Here is a 17,629-nt window from a genome sequence, read left to right on the forward strand (position 1 = left end):
TTCGCACACAGTGATTGTTACTTAATAGAACACTACCAGAGCATCAGTGCTGGTTCCCTCCTGGTGACCCCTTGTTGGTGCTTGGCAGGTCATGCCTGGACAGTGGTTCTACTCGGTGTCCTGAGGAAGCTACTGCTCTTTATGTAGTTTAGGAATCCCTACCCGGCCAAGCAATCCAGTAACCAAGGCAACACATCACTGCAGTAGATGACTCGGTCAATAGTAGCTGCCTTCTGAGCACTTTGTTCCAGTTGTTTGTTTCAGGTTATTTTCCAGAGTTTTGGGTTGGGGTATATAAGTAAACCTAGTTCCATTACGTGTTAAACTGGGGCCACCCCATCTGTACTTGGAACATAGGAACAAACAGCTGAGCTGCAATTAGCTTTGGGGACCCCACCTGTTAGATGGCAATTGTCTACATGTTTATTGATCTTTTGGTTTTTCTTATCTGGAAAAGCAGAAATATTTAATTGGCCCTGGAGTTAATTAAAATTAGAACCGAAGTTAATTAAAATTAGAAATCCTCCCTATATTCACATCCTTTTGTTCGCTACTAAGTTATTGAGCAGGCTTCATTTGCATTTCTGAATTGTTAGTGTTCCATTCAGGGTTCTGTTGCTCCAGTTTGCTAATTCGTCCATCAGCACAGTGTGGGAGGTGCTCTTCTCATTCCTCTTTTTCTTATTGGTGTTCCCACGGCTCCACCCTTTGTACGCTTCGCTTTTCACTCACTGCATTGTTTTTGAGCAGTTTCTCCTACTCTCGTGCCTTCAGGTACCACCTCTTGACAGTTATTTCCAAAGCTATCCTTGTAGCCATGCCTCTTTATTGAACTTGGACCCTGTATCCTTTTTCCCACTGGCAGAAGTTCCAGGGGTATCTGAAATTCAGCTTAGCCAAACAGCAATTTATTGTTGTCATCCTAAAAATGTAATTATTATTTATATACCCTGTTTTTGTGAAAGGCAGAGTCATCTACCTCGATGCCCAAGCCAGAAACCTCAGGGTTATTGAGATATGTTGGGTTGTCCAGAAAACAGACTGAGATGGAGATTTGCATGCATGAAAGTGGAGAATTACATTCAAAGTATGTGCAGGAGCTGTCTCCCGCTCTCCACCCCACTCCTTAAAAAAAGTGAAAGTAAAAAGATAATAGAATTCCCTTGGTGGCATATCAGGTTAAGGATCTGGCATTGTCACTGCTAAGGCTTAGGCCACAGCTATGGTGTGGGTTTGATCCTTGGCCCTAATTTATGCATGCCAAGAGCGTGGCAAAAAAAAAAAAAAAAAAAAAAAAAAAAAAGACAATATATTCATTATGACACTCATTCATGCTGAACCTGGCTGCAGCCTCAGAATCCCACCTAACCTAGTGTGCTTGACAGCCATTGCTGTTCATTGGATTAGTACACGAGATGAAACCTGTCATGCAGATCTGATGTTTTAGAGCACAGTTACAGGTACCTCTGTAGACCTCTGCACAGAGTAATGGTAACAGGTGGATGGCACCTTGCTTAGTGTGCATTTGTGAGCCCTTGTGTAGACAGGACAGAAGGCCAGTCAGGGCAGGGCAGGAACATGGGAAGGTGAACATTAAGCAGGAGTGGCTGGGTGAAAGTGCTTGGTCTTCACAGTGTCCTAGAATGCCTGCCCTGCAATCTGAGACTTGTGAGGCCTCTGTGGAGAACAAAAGGTCTTTGTGCTAATGGTCTTACCTTTTCTCTTTCCTCTTTTGCTCCAGGTTACGGTACAGTGGATATTTTGGGGGTGTTACTGCCCTAAGCCGAGAGCAATTTTTCAAGGTGAATGGATTCTCTAACAACTACTGGGGATGGGGAGGCGAAGACGATGACCTCAGACTCAGGTGAACAACGGAGACAGGTCCCCTTCATGGGGCTCTGCTAGCAGTGGTTGTGTATGGTTCTTGTAGGTGCCAGTCTGGCAGGTCATAAGGCTCAGACTTGGGTTTCAAGGGTGGCAGGGGTCGGGGGAGGGCAGGGAAGCCCAAATTGCTCTTTGCCACTGGCAGTTTAAACATGATGGAAGGTGATCTAGTCCTGGCTCTGGGTATTTGGGGTCCAGAGCATTGATGGAGGTCTCTGTGGACTTGTCAGTAGGTATTACTGAGACAGGGTCTCACCAGGGAATGAAAAGTCCAGACTGCAGAATGTCTGCAAAGCTACAACCTGAGGGAAGTGGCAGAGGACCAGTTATGAACCGATGCTTTCTCTCAGACCCCAGGTGACCCTGGCAGTTCCCTATATGCAGAGCAAGCAGTGCCAGCAGCCTGTGAAGGGTTGCATGCCCCGAGGCAGACCAAGATGCCCTCACACACAAGCCAGCCCCGTATGCTGTGGGAGCAGCTGGTGGCCTGATTCCCAGGCCTGACTCTGAGCTGCTAGCACGACCCTTGGGTTCTCTTAGATTCTTTCTGCTCTGGAGGATTCAAAGGGAATATCCCTGGTCTCCTCTCTCAGCCCCCTTCCCTGAACTTGGGTTTTGTGGCCAGATAGTTCTAGAAATACATAATTATTCATGACCCTGGACCCAATATCTTTGGCTTGTAATAACGTCTTTCTATTGGGAGACCCACTTTGTTGCCTCTTAGAAAGGAAATTTCTCAGCTGGGGTTGTACATTCATAGATATGCAACTGCCAGAAATTTTCCATTGCTTCAGCCTAAAGATGCCAGGGCTCCATGCCAATCTTGTTTCTATGTGTAGGCTGAAAGTCTCTGGAATGTTTCTGGCAGGAGGGAGTGGAGCTCCCTGACCAAAGGTACATGGGAATGGCCATAATGATGGGCAGAAGTGCAGCCCAGCCCAGCCCAGCCTGTGTAGCTGAGGCTTATGAAGTGGATGAAGCGTGCCTGCTAGATTTTAGGGCAGGAGTAGCAAGGACTAGGGAATCCACAGTATCCGTCATCTTCCCCAGTTCTATTTTACTGCCCAAGTGGGATGGTTAGAATTTTGCACTGATGATAGATCTTCACTCTCTTCATTCCTCTTGCTCTTGGCTTCAAGGCAAAGGGGAGTCCCAAGTTTTGCTTTCATTTGATGAGAATATCATGGCCTCCAGAGTGGTTTTTGACTAATGCTATGGATAAACCAATGCATTTGAGCATAAAAGCTGGTTGGGAGGTCTTTACTTATTTACTCACCTATATAACAGGCACCACCCTCTTTGCATTTATATAGTACATTTCAGTTTGCACAGAACGTTTCATGTGGTGATCTTATTTGAGTCTGTTGGATCCACCCCAGAACACCATTGTCATTTTATGGTGGAAAAACTCAGACCTTGAATAATAAACCGACTTACCAAGATTGTCAGTAACGAAGTCTAGATTTGAACCTAGGTTTGTGGCCTTAAGTGATCACTACTTTCCTTGTTAATAGAAGGAAACGCTAAGTAAATTAGGAATCCTAAGAGGCTTGATTTTTCTTTTTTAAGATGTGTTTTCTCAGTTGTTTTTGGAAAATGACAAACTGTAAATTGACACATCTTCCTTGTATCGCAGTAGTAAATGTTAAATGTGATTCTTTTAGACTTACTGCCTGAGGTCCAACATAAGAAAACTGTTTTTTTTTTTTAATATAAAATAATCAAGATACTTGAGTATAATAATCAAGATATGTGAGTACGTGCAGATGTTTGTAAATTTTTGCAAAGATTCTTTTTTAAGTGCCTAGTGGTAGATAAATAGGATAGTTTTGTTTTGTTTTGCCTTTTTGGGGCCGTGCCCATGGCATATGGAGCTTCCCAGGCTAGGGGTCGAATTGGAGCTGTGGCTGCCAGCCTATGCCACAGCCACAGCATCAGATGCGAGCTGTGTCTTCGACCTACACCACAGCTCCTGGCAACATCAGATCCTTAACCCACTGAGCAAAGCCAGGGATTGAACCCACGTCCTCATGGATACTATTCAGGTTTGTTAACTGATGAGCCTTGATGGGAACTCCTAGATTTTTTTTTTTTTGAGAATCCTCTCTTATTTTTCCAGGGTTGAGCTTCATAGAATGAAAATAATCCGGCCACTACCTGAAGTGGGTAAATATACTATGATCTTTCACAAGAGAGACCAAGGCAACGAGGTGAATATAGAACGGTAAGTCCTAGATATGTGTGCCTGGCTGGCTATCTGTGTAGTCTCTTCTGTCAGTAGTACTATGACAGATTTGATCAGTTAAGTCAGTTCATTTTGTTCTAACCTTTTTTTTTTTTTTTGGTCTTTTTTTTTTTTTTTTGTCTTTTTAGAGCCTCATCCAAGGCATATGGATGTTCCTAGGCTAGGGGTTGAATCAAAGCTGTAGCTGCTGGTCTACACCACACAGCCACAGCAACACCAGATCCGAGCCTTGTCTATGACTTACACCACAGCTCACAGCAATGCTGGATCCTTAACCCACTGATCGAGGCCAGGGATCCGACCTATGTCCTCATGGATACTAGTCGGGTTCCTTAACCACTGAGCCATGATGGGAACTCCTAATTTTTTTTTTTAATGGCCACACCCACAATGTATGGAAGTTCCTGGGTCAGGGGATTGAATCCGAGCCACAGCAACCCAGATCCTTTAACCCCCTGCACTGGGCTGGGGATTGAACCTGCGCCTCTGCAGTGACCCAAGCCACTGCAGTTGAATTCTTAACCCACTGTGCCACATGGGAACTCCTTAAGGTAATTTTCAAACAGACCCCAAAGCAGAGGGAAGGTCTGTTGAATTTTCAGGTACATGTACCCCATACTCAGCTTCAACAGTTATCACTTCATGTCCTCTCTTCTTTCTCCCACTTTTTTTCTCCTCCCACAGTGGATCCTTTAGAAGCAAATCAGATATCATAGCATTTCATGTGTAAATACTTCAGTATGTATCCTTAAAATAAAAGAAGTCAAAAATAGAACTACATCATTTTTTATTAGATTCCATATATAAATGATATCATATGATATTTGTCTGACTTACTTCACTTAGTATGATAATCTCTAGATCCATTCATGTTGCTGCAGATGGCATCATTTTGTTCTTTTTTATGACTCGGTAATAATCAATTGTATATTGTGTACCGCATCTGTATCCATTTCTCTGTTGGTGAACATTTAGGTTGTTTCCAATGTCTCAGCTATTGTAAATCAAACTTAAGAGTTACCAAAGGGAAAACTGGAGGGGGCAGTGAGTGATAAATTGTTAGGATGGGATTAACAAATATACACTGCTACATAGAAAATAGATAACTAACAAGAACCTACTGTATAGCACAGGGAGGTCTACTTAATGTTCTGTAATAACCTATATGGGAAAAAGAATAGATTATATGTATAACTGATTCACTTTGCTATAAACTTGAAGCTAATAATACAACATTGTAAATCAACTATAGCACAATAAAATAAAAAAAAAATAGAACTGCAATATCATTATCATTCCTAAAATAAAATTAACAGTACTTCTTTATTGTCATCAAATGTCCAGTTAATTTTTGGGAGTTCCTGTCATGGCACAGCAAAAATGAATCCAAATAGGAACCATGAGGTTGCAGGTTTGATCTCTGGCCTTGCTCAGTGGGTCAAGGATCTGGTGTTGCTGTGAGCTGTGGTGGAGGTCGCAGACGCGGCTGGGATCCTGCTTTGCTGTGGCTGTGATGTAGGCCAGCGGCTACAGCTCCAATTGGACCCCTAGCCTGGGAACTCCATATGCCATGGGTGCTGCCCTAAAAAGCAAAAAAAAAAGTCTAGTTAGTTTTCATATTTCCCTGATTTTCTCATAAATGCTTTAATTTTTTTTTCTTATGGTTGCACCCATGGCATATGGAAACTCCCAGGCCAGGATTGAATCTGAATCACAGCTGCAGCAATGCCAGATCCTTTAAGCCTCTGCACTGGGCCGGGGATTGAATCCATGCCTCCACTGCAACCCAAGCCACTGTAGTTGGGTTTGTACCCTAATATACCACAGCAGGAACTCCTCCTGCCCCAATTTTTTTTTTTTTAATTTTTAAAATTTTTTTGTCTTTTTGCCATTTCTAGGGCTGCTCCTGCGGCATATGGAGGTTCCCAGGCTAGGGGTCGAATCGGAGCTGTAGCCACCGGCCTACACCAGGGCCACAGCAACTCGGGATCCGAGCCGCATCTGCAATCTACATCACAGCTTACTGCAATGCCAGATCCTTAACCCACTGAGCAAGGCCAGGGATCGAACCCGCAACCTCACGGTTCCTAGTTGGATTTGTTAACCGCTGAGTCATGATGGGAACTCTCCCAATTTTTTTTTGACAGTTTATTCAGATAAGATTCTAGACAAGATCTACACATTGCTTTTGGATAATCTCGCTGAAATCTCATTCTATAGGTTCCCCCTCCTTCCTTTTTCTCCCTTTTAATTGATTTGTTGAACAAACCAGGTCATTTGTCTGATGGGATTTTCTACATTGTGGGTTTCGTGGTTGCACCCCTGTGCTATAACATAATTTGTGCCTCTGACCTGTGCATTTCCTTATAAACTGGCCTTCTATCTGGAGGCTTAAACAGATTCCAGTACTACGTTGGGGCAAGAACACTTCCCTGATAGTGCCAATTATCTCCTTTTGTATCCCAGCAAGAGGACATGATGGCTGACGTCAGGATGGATCTCTTATCGGCCTTGTCCAGGCATTGTGAGGGCCCCCATCAGTCTGTCACCCTTTGATTTTAGCAGCCATTGTTGATCATTGCCCATGTTGATTATTCGTTTAGGGATTGCGAAATTCTGATATTCTCTCACTCCTTCTGCATTTACTAGATAGATTTTTCTACAAAGAATAATGTGCCTTCTTCATCTTTTTGAGTACCTTGGGGTACAGTTCTTATCGAAAAGGCAGGATAAAGGGAAAGACTCATCATTGATTTATCATTTCAAAATGATGAGTTGGTATTTCTGACATCCTTCTGGATGTAGTTAATATTGTTTTTGATGCCCACATTGTTTTTGGCAAGTGGGTTCTTCTTCCAGCTGGCTCCTGATCCTGTGACTTCATAGTTTTGAGAGGTTTTTTCCCCCTGTGCTCTGGTGTGATGAGGTATTCTAGGGCTCAGCTTTTGCTTCTCCTGCCCCAAGAAATAATCCTTTCACCAAGGAATCCTGACAATTAAAGCAATTCCTTTGGGGGCTATGACTGAAAAAAAAAAGATATCTGCATTTCTTTGTTCTGTTTTTTTCTCTAAAGTTTGAAACAGTATTAAAGGACTTTTAGCCTTTTTGTTAGAGTCTGCATTTTAAAACAATGCTAAAAGACTCTTAGCCATTTTGTTAGAATCTACCACTTTAATAAGGCAGCTATTTCTATTTTCCATGTATCTTTTAAGTCTTTGTCCATAGGTGTGCAATTTTTTCTTTAAAGAAAATAATAAATAGATACAAAAGAATACTTTAAAACTGAATGAAGAATCTGAAGATTCTTGATCCCCTGAACCCTGGCGGTATTCCCTAGCCAATTTATGCCCATGATCTGTGTGGCCCTTCCTGATCCTGTATCTTCCCCCTACCCCAAAGGTAACACTTTGCTGCATTTTAATGCTAATTATAATTATTTCTGCTGTTTCTTGGTTTTCTTATCTTCCCGTGTGTTTTTATTCCTCCACAAAAGATTGTTGAGTAGTTTTGCACGTTTTTCAATGTTATGTGAGATCATGCCGTATTATTGTCCTCTGACTTTATTGAGCTCAGCTTTGTTTCTGGTCTCCATCCACGTTGTTATTGTAACTGAAATGCATGCCTTTCACTGCTCAGATCTTAGAGACCAATTCAGCTTACCACTTGCTCTTGCCTACATCCCCAGGCTCTGGCCACACAATTGCTTTCTCTTCTTCAAACTCGTTCTACTCCTTGGCATGTCTCTGTGTCCTGCACAGGATGGTCTCTTTTCCTGGGTGTCCTTTCCCTCACCACTTCTGCTGTGAATTTCTTCTCTTTTAAGCTTCAGTTGCATTTATCTTCTTCTTTTTTTTTTTTTTTTTCTGTATTTTTTGCCATTTCTTGGGCTGCTCTCACGGCATATGGAGGTTCCCAGGCTAGGGGTCTAATCGGAGCTTAGCTGCCAGCCTACACCACAGCCACAGCAACGCAGGATCCAAGCCGCGTCTGCGACCTACACCACAGCTCACGGCAACGCCGGATCCTTAACCCACTGAGCAAGGGCAGGGATCAAACCCGCAACCTCATGGTTCCTAGTCGGATTTGTTAACCACTGTGCCACTACGGGAACTCCGAATTTATCTTCTTTACGACCCCTCCCCTGTCCCTCATGAAGTCAGGTGCCGCTTCATTCAGCCTCCTCTGTATACAGTCTAATTTTCTTTGGACTCTTATGAAAGCTCTATACCCTCCTTGCCTGCAGACACAAAGTTCTTCCAGCAACATTGGAGGATTCATAGATTCCTGGAAGCTTATCCAAGGACCCATCAGCAGTGGATGACATGTATCATCTACGTCCCTCTGTCCTATAGACTGGGGGCCCCCTGTGTGTAGGAGTCTTCTCATCATTGGTCCTCAAGGTCTTACGTGGGGTCTGATATGTGAACACGTGGATGTCATTGGTGTCTGTTACCTTAGATGGGGAAAATAAACTTCTCATGCCGTAGCAAACCTAGCAAGTGCAATAATTAACAAAGATGCTTTTGCCAAACTTTGTGGTGAGGCAAAAAGTGGTGGAAATGGATGTCAAATTCTTATCATTCACGATTGTTCTCTTTATCTTTAGGATGAAGCTCTTACATCAAGTGTCACGTGTCTGGAGAACAGATGGGTTGACCAGTTGTGATTATAAATTACTCTCTGTGGATTACAATCCTTTATATATCAATATCACAGTGGATTTCTTGTCTAGTCCATGACTCTGGATCTTTTGGTGACATTTGGAGGAACTGAATATTTGATTGCAATAATTTTGACCTAGAGATTCCCCTGGTAGCACACATTAAGAACTTGTTGCAGCCAATCATTGAGCTGAATTCTCCTTTTTTGGTGTTTTCTTAGCAGAGCTCCTGGTGATGTGGAGTGTAAAACAATTGTAACAAGACAGCTTTCTTAGTTGTTTTGATCATGAAGGTTAAATATTGTAATGTAGATACTTGAAGGACTAGGTGTCAAAGGACTACACAAAAGATCTCATGAAGGCTACATACATATTTTCTGATATATTAAAAAGGCCATGGGAGGTAAGATTGCTAAATGTCCCGGAGAACCAGAATTATTCTCATCCAAGGGAGACAGAGATGAAGATGTGTTTCTCTTACTTATTTATCCTGTATGGCCATCTGTGAAGAGGTGGGTCCCCGGTGAGAAGGCAGCCAAGGAAGAGGAGACAAAAGGTGAAGAATCAAGGTGCAGTGAACTTGGCACTGAAGAGGTGGCAGAAGGACTGTGTCAGATGGAGAGCTGCTGTGGTGCTGCTGCTGCTGCGGCTGTGCTGCTGCTGCGGCTGTCACTCTGCAGTGGTGTCACCTGCCCAGATGAGCCTTCTGGTAACAACCTAGCAGAGAACACGTTACCTACTCATTTTTAGAGCATTTTTGTAAAATGATTTTGTACGTGTAGGATATGAAATAGTTGTTTACAAATTACATATTAACAATAATACCTACAAAGTACCTCTGTAGTAAAATATGAAAAAGCTTTGGTTTTTCAGTCTTGTTTTTTCCTATTGTTTGAAGCCTCCAGATGTGTTCATGTCAGTATCCACAAGCCTGCTGCTTAAGAACAGAACAGGTGAGACTAAGCCTTCTTCATCCCTCCCCTCTGTCCGCATCCTTCTGTTGCTCCATCCTGTTCTCTTCACAGCCACCTTGTGAGCCAGCTTCAGGCCTACAGCAGGCGCCTCTGCATCTCACTTCGTGTTTTCGTTGTCTGCATCCTCCTGTGCTTGCTCATGGCCAGTAAAGGGCACAGCAAGGCTGCCTCAGGGGCACAGCTGGTTGATGAGAGGCAAGGAAGGGGTGGGGCCCAGAGCTGGGGAGGTCTTTCATTTGGAAGGAAGGTGGGGCCAAAGCATTGATTTAGGAGAGAAGCTACAGTTACTCCTGAGCTTCCTGAGAGAGGGGCCAGGACATGGGAGGATAATCTAAGGGAGGTAGTAGGAGGTGGTTACTGGGTCAGAACAGATATGAGAATACTTTGCATAAGAGAAAGGATACAAATAATGTGGTTGCGGACATCCTTGAGCAAGTATTATGCAACCATGCCCTAAGTTGCTCAATCCATCATTATTATATAACACTTAAACTTTAACATGAATGAGGCCCAGCCAATTACTGTAAATAATATCCTCCCCAGACAGGGAGGGGGAAGGAATAGGATTTGGGGTTTCCAGAGAAGATAGCAGTCACCACCCATGTGGGGAAGGAGAATTTGCAAGGAAAATACACTTTATGGACACGACAGGTTTACCTACGGCTGGCCTGGCTTACCTTTAACCCAGTAGGGACAGGTAAAAGCTGCGTATTTTTTTAATTCAGAAAAGAAAGAATAATGGTTTTCCTATTTCCACCCCCCCCCCCACTCTTGTCTCTCTTTTGCAGAAGCTTCCTCTAGTTTTCCATCCTAATTTTAACAATTGAAGTATAGGAGTTCCCGTTGTGGCGCAGAGGAAACAAATTCGACTAGGAACCATGAGGTTGCAGGTTCGATCCCTGACCTCGCTCAGTGGGTTAAGGATCTGGCATTTCTGTGAGCTGTGGTGCAGGTTGCAGACATGGCTTGGATATGGTGTTGCTGTGGTTCTGGCTTAGGCTGGCAGCTACAGCTCTGATTAGACCCCTAGCCTGGGAACCTCCACATGTTGGGTACAGCCCTAAAAGCAGAAAAAGACAAAAAAATTAAAAAAATAAAATTGAAGTAAAGATTATTTACAATATTGTGTTAGTTTCAAGTATACAGCATAGCAATTCAGGATTTTTTGCAGATTATATTTATTACAGGTTTTTACAAGACGCTAGGTATAATGCCCTGTGTTATACAGTAAATCCTTGTTGCTTATTTGTTTTATGTATTTTGCATCTGGTAACCATCTCAATTTTCTTTAATTTTTTATTTTTTGCTTTTTAGGGCTGCACCTGCAGCATATGAAGTTCCCAGGCTAGGGGTCGAATTGGAGCTATAGCTGCTGACCTATGCCACAGCCACAGCAACGAGGCATCTGAGCTGAGTGCGACCTATGCCAGAGCTCATGGCAACGCTAGATCTGAGCTGCATCTGCAACCTACACTGCAGCTCATGACAACATCAGATCCTTAACCCACTGAGCAAGGCCAGGGAATGAACCTGCATCCTCATAGATACTAGTCAGATTAATTTCCTCTGTGCAACATCAAGAACTCCACCAGTTTTCTTAATTAGAAGCATATACAGACTAAAATATTGTAATTGCCAACAGCCTATGCTAGGCGCCTCCAGTTTGGAGGCTGTGTGTTCCTGGTCATGGTTGAGGAAAGTAAAGGAAGAAAAATAGTGTGTGCAAGGAATCTGAGGATCCATGCTGAAAACAATTTCTCATTCAATGGAAACAAAATACAGTTTTTACCACATGGAAACTACCTTTGTGTTTTCACCTATTAACAAGGCATCTGCATATTTTTTATAATGTTCAAAACCACTGCACTAGGCCTATTGATATTCAGGTAATTCTTTCAAACAAGATAATGTACAAATCATTTGAATGACTCACTATGAAACTTCTTGAGGTGGAAGATAGTATTTTGAGACCTTTATTTTCCTGCTGTGCCACTGTACCTGCACCAGGATTCAAAGCCACTGGCGGGAGATGTGTGGCTGCGACCTTGCTCTTTTGGGCAGTTTGGCCTCAAAGGAATGAACCAAGCTTCCCCCATTTCCTGCCCTGTGTATTTTTTAATTGTCAACTGCCACAAAGAGGCCAAGCTTTTTTGTTCATTTGTTTTTTCTGCCGTGCCACAGTATATGGAAATTCCTGGGCCAGGGATTGAACCCATGCCATAGCTGTGACACCAGATCTTTAACCTAATGAGCCATTAGGGACCTCCCAGAGACTAAGCTTTTAGAGATTTGTAGATAATGCCTACTACACTTGCTAAGGAGTATATGAGGGCAATCTCTTTGGACACCACAAATACTTAATGTGAAGAGTGAGCCACTTTAAAATTTTTTATTGATTTTTTTCTCACTTGTACTACTAGTCAATTTTATAGTGCTTTATGGGTTATGACATTCTTACGCACACTTTATTTGTCCTGCTGGTCACTTTATTGATCCTGTTGACTCAAGATAAGTGGGGTGGAAGAGGAAATGGAGGTTCCATTACACCATATTGCCTCCATCTGGATTTCTCTCTTTAAGGAAGTTTTCCCATCGCCACATCCCTATCCGAGCTCCTAGAGAACTGTGGCATATTCTGGACTCAAAAGTACATTCCATTCTGGTTTCTGAACTTTTTTCCAGACTTGCTCCCTGTTTGTTTTGTTTTGTTTTGTCTTTTTAGGGCCGTATTCACGGCATATGGTGGTTCCCAGGCTAGGGGTTGAATTGGAGCTGCAGATGCTGGTCTACACCACAGCCACAGCAATGCAGGGTCCAAGCCACGTCTGCGACCTATAACACAGCTCATGGCAATGCCGGATCCTTAACCCACTGATCGAGGCCAAGGATTGAACCTGCGTCCTCATGGATACTAGTAGGGTTTGTTAACTGCTGAGCTATGACAGGAACTCCTCCCTCCCTGGTTTTTCTGCTCTTTTCCCTCTCACTTCCACTCAAGCCCCTAGGGGGTTTCCTGGGGGTCCTAACTGCCCTGTGAATGGACTCTTAGGAGAGATGAAAGACATTTTCTCCCAGACTCAAAACCTGCACTCTCCCCAAGTTCTGTGTATACATATGGTCTCTGTCTAAAGCCATGAATATGTCCCACAAAATGGAGCATATTCAGGAACATTTCATAATTTCTTTTCACTAATGATATTACAAAATTTTCTTCATGTCTGTTCCTTAGTACTTCAGATATTTAAGCTATTGCTGTCTTCATTGGGTTTTTTTTTAGTTGTATATAGTTTTTTATTTTACCACTCTAATATTGTTTATTTCATTACTCCTCAAATCCACCAACTCTCAGAATCCAGACTTCTCTCTTTTTATACTTGTAGAAGAAAGCTGATATTATTTTGGTGCCTAACGTGTACAATTGGCTATGTTAGGTAATTATAAGCTTTGTCCTATCTAATTGCATCTTACAAACTCCTGGGCAGTTTTATCTCTTTTTTTATTATTAATATATAGTTGATTTACTACTTTGTGCCAATTTCTGCTGTATATCAAAGTGATTCAGATATATATATATATATATATATATATATATATATATATATATAACATGTGTGTACACACACACACACACACACACACACACACACACACATCTATATATAAACTTCCATCTTGGTCTCTCCCAGGAGACTGGATATAGTTAGTTCCCTGTGCTATACAGTAGGACCTTATTGCTTATCCATTCTAAATGTGATAGTTTGCGTCTACTAACCCCAAACTCGCAGTCCATCTCATTCTCTCCCCCAGCCCACCACTCTGTGGTGAGTCTCTGTCTGTGAGTCTGTTTCTGTTTTGTAGATAGGTTCTTTTGTGCCATATTTTAGATTCTACATATAAGTGATATCATATGGTATTTGTCTTTCTCTTTCTGACTTACTTGACTTAGTATGAGAATCTAGTTGCCTCTGTGTTGCCGTTAATGGCATTACTTTGTTCTTTTTATGGCTATGTAGTATTCCATTGTATGTATGTACCACATCTTAATTGATTCGTCTGTCAATGGGCATCTAGGTTGTTTCTGTGTCTTGGCTATTGTGAATAGTGCTGCTATGAACATAGGGGTGCATATATCCTTTTGAATTACAGTTTTGTCCTAATATATGCCTGGGAATGGGATTGCTATATCATATGGTAGTTCTACATTTAGTTTTCTAAGGAACTCTATACTATTTTCCATAGTGGTTGTACTAATTTACATTCCCACCAACAATGTAGGAGGGTTCCATTTTTTCCATGCTCTCTCCAGCATTTGTTATTTGCAGATTTATTAATGATGCTAACTTCACTAGTTTTAAGTACACCAAAGACCACCTTAAACCTGCTGAGAGGGCCTGGTGGGTCTCAAAGATATTCACAGAGGAGGGAGTACCCCAGGGAGCATACCCATACAGGTAAGTCTTCATTGTTCCACTGACAACCGCTGAAGTAGAAAATTCAAGTGAAATGGAATTTCGTATACGTATGTGGGGTGTGTGTGAGATCTGGGACCTTGGAGGAGAGGTTGGTGAAGGGTGGGGTACAATAAAATGCCTGCTCTGTATTTCAATTTTCCTTTGTTTTTTCTTTTTTAACTTTCCAATATTTCTGAGGTATGTTTGTAGCACTGCAAAGAAAAAACAAATTCAAGTTAAGTAACTTCCCAAAGAAGGTTGGTAAGAGGAAGAGATAAGATTTGAACTCAAGTCTCTTGACTCCAGTGTCTTGTTTGTTTTTTTTCCCCAGAATATCACATTGTCATGAGATTATGAGATTTCTCTATCAATGCAGCAACAGCTGCAATCTCATTTGTAGCTAGGATTCTGGAAATAATATACAGAACTTGAGATGTAGCCATTTAAATGCCTTATCTTGATGCCCTAGTACATTCTTCCAGTGTTGAGTAGGAGTTTTGCTGAAGAGTTATTACTCATAGCTATTGTTTGAGGGCCAATAAATTTGGACCCATATATTTGGTCATTAAGCTTACTGCAACAAAATGAAGTAACATGATATTAGTTGGCATGTTCCCAGGGATAATAGGCCATGCAGAGTTCTTCAAGTCAGATTTATGGTATAACTTCCTTTTAGTATCTCTTATAGGCTGTTAGCTGTTCTAATGCACACATTATATATCTTATGGAATTTCCCCCAATTCTCTGTGAGACCTTTTTCTGAAACAGGTTCCAAGAGGCTGACTTGCCAAAGTCATGCAGAGCTGGGACTTGGAGCCAGATTTTTGACTCCAAAGCGCAGGTTCTTAATCACTTCATGGTAACAAACAAATAAACCTACAAACACAAAGAGGGAGGAAATAAGGATGGGCAGAGTTCTTTGGAGACTGTCTATGCCCTTCAACCAAAGACGCCCAGAAACACACCTGCAGATAAGTCACTCAGAATTCTGACTCATCACCTTGAGCTCTTGAGAACGCACTTGGGGAATCTAGAAGTATCTCGGGAAAAGGGAGACAGGGTCTATCAGAGTATCTGGGTTTGGGTGGGTCATTTGGGGAGGGTCTAAGCCAGCTGGCTGTACTCTGTATGGGATGCTGTCAGAAAGTCGGACAGGTCTGTGATTGTGTATCTCAACACATTTTACCTACAGGGAGAGACCAGCGGGGGAAGTGAGTTGTAATTGTAAACATGGAGCAGTCACTTATTTTAGTCGGAAAGGGTGTGTTTGGTATTTGTGGGTGGCACAGTGACCTTGTTTTTATGCTTGGACAGAATTGTGAAGTGGCCTCGCTTTGCCTCATTTTATGCGACCTTCTTTGAGGCTGCTGTTTTGTGAATTGTTTACATCTAACAGGAAAATAGATGGCCTGGTTGTGAATGCCAGGCTAGGTTCTGAATGCCAGAGTCTGCTCTTTCATCTTTTTTTCAAGAGGAACTCAGGGTGGAGGCAACTAGAAAGTAAGTCAAGACAGCATTGTTTCTCTCTAACCCCAGGATTTGACTATTTACCTTTTTCGAAGGAAGGAGAGAGAGAGAGATGAAGGGTGGGAAGGAGTGTGCGTGTTTTGGGAGTTGGCTGGGGGTTGGAGAGGGGTCTGGGAAACATGCATTCTCAGCAATGTACCCTTTTCCAAGATGTTCCTGGATCTCATTGTCTTTTTTTTTTTTTTTTTTTTTTTTGTCTTTTTAGGGCTGCCACCTGTGGCATATGGAATTTTCCAGGCTAGGGGTTGAATCGAAGCTATAGCTGCCAGCCTACACCACAGGCACAGAAACACTGGATCCTTAACCCACTGAGCGAGGCCAGGGATTGAACTTGCATCCTCTTGGATACTGGTCAGATTCGTTTCCTCTGAGACACGATGGGAGCTCCTGGATCTCCTCTTTGGATGTGGCCACTCGAGCCTTATGATAAAAATGTCACCTGTGAAAGCAAACCCAGTAGCTTACAGCTCTCTCCCCTGGGTTTTTCTTTGATTCAGCCTCACATGTAGGAGGTGATGAGGATCTGGGTGAGGTGAAGCAGAGAAGAGGAACTAGACCCAGGAGAAAGGAAATTGTTCATTCTATAGAAATGAGAAAGCAGCTTAGTTACCAATTTGCTGACCACAGTTTCCAATTCTGGCTTGTCAGTCAGATGAGTGGAGGTGGGGTTGGGGGGTTGAGAGGAGAAGGGATTTTCAAACTCCATGAGTGTGATTATTCCTTCTTCCCTTTATGGGTAGCCAGAAACTACCTGATCTGCTGCTTAGAGTAGGAGCAGTCCCTGTTTATTCCAGCTGATGTGGGAAAAAGTTACAGGGCTGACAAAAATGAGCAAAGGGCTTCCTAAAGTTTAAGGGAAACAGCCTGCAGGGAACCTGAATAGCAGTCTGGGGAGGAAACAGCCAGCCACAGAGCGTGATGACTCATCTGGTGTTGCAATCAAGGTAAAACCAACCCCAGTGTCAGTCTGACACATTTTTGGTGTTAGGTGCTAATTGTTCTCTGCCCATCTGATAAGCAGGTAGAGAACAATTGGAGAAGTGTGAGGTTTCTTGAGACGGTTTTGTCTGGGTGTGTCTCAGGCCTGGCAACCTGCTGGCAACCCAGAGCCAGGCTCTCCTGCTCTCTTTCCCTTCCCTGGGTTGGTGGGGCTGCTGGGGACCTTGATAAGCTGGGTCTGGGCCTCACCCTGAACTGTGGCTTGTGTCTCATTGTGAGCTTCACCTCCAGTCTCAGAAAGATGATGGCAAGTCTGGGCTTCCTGGGAAGGTGAAGAGGATGGAAGCAGGAACAGGGCAGAGCAGGAACAGCCCTGAGGTTAAACTGAAGATGCTTGTAGCAGGGGTTTCAGAGTCCTGAATGGCTATACTCTCTGTAGGGAGGTCCTCAGGCCTGGGTTTGTCTCAGCTGAAAAGTGTGTCCCCCCTTAACGCTGGAGGCCTGGACATAGTGAATATCTGGGTCCAGAATCCTATTTGGGAGGAAGCTTGCTGGAGTTGGGGCAGGGCAGTGGCCAATTGAAGGTGTGTTCTTTTTCTTTTGGCCACACATGTAACAGGACTCAGATACTGTGTCAGGTTCTTAACCCGTTGTATCAGGATGGGAACTCCCAAGACTTGTACTTTTGATGGTATGTGAGGCAAACTTGGATATATATGATATGGGATTTCAGTTCCCCTACCTGGGATTGAAGCCGAGCTGCACTCAACAGACCATCAGGGAACTCCCCTGTTTTCTTATCTAGCTACCTCTTGGTAGAGAAGAGAGGTGGTAAGATTGAGGAGCAACAGGTGGGCCATTTTCCTTCAAAATAGCTCTTTCCTGCTCCCCTTGCTGCTTTGGATCCCACCAACTGGGGTCAATTTCAATTATTAAGAAAAAATCTGCA

General features: G+C 43.0%; 1 long non-coding RNA gene across 7 annotated transcripts in view; it reads left to right on the forward strand.

Moving 5' to 3' along the window:
* LOC397380 (beta-1,4-galactosyltransferase 4) overlaps nucleotides 1–9,649 on the forward strand; it is a 34,378-nt gene extending 24,729 nt beyond the window's left edge. For 4 of the 7 annotated variants that reach the window (XR_014824781.1, XR_014824783.1, XR_014824782.1 and 1 more), the window contains exons 5-7: nucleotides 1,742–1,864; nucleotides 4,004–4,108; nucleotides 8,736–9,649. This is a non-coding gene — a long non-coding RNA (beta-1,4-galactosyltransferase 4). The remainder of the gene's footprint in view (nucleotides 1–1,741; nucleotides 1,865–4,003; nucleotides 4,109–8,735) is intronic. The other 3 variants (XR_014824785.1, XR_014824786.1, XR_014824784.1) reach the window with 1 other exon arrangement.
* The last annotated feature ends 7,980 nt before the right edge of the window (nucleotides 9,650–17,629 follow it).

The sequence above is a fragment of the Sus scrofa genome, chromosome 13 (assembly GCF_054392235.1).
Source record: "Sus scrofa isolate SSC_HxYL_T2T_F1_AM1 chromosome 13, Sscrofa_HxYL_maternal_Yorkshire_Landrace_v2.0, whole genome shotgun sequence".
NCBI lineage: Eukaryota > Metazoa > Chordata > Mammalia > Artiodactyla > Suidae > Sus > Sus scrofa.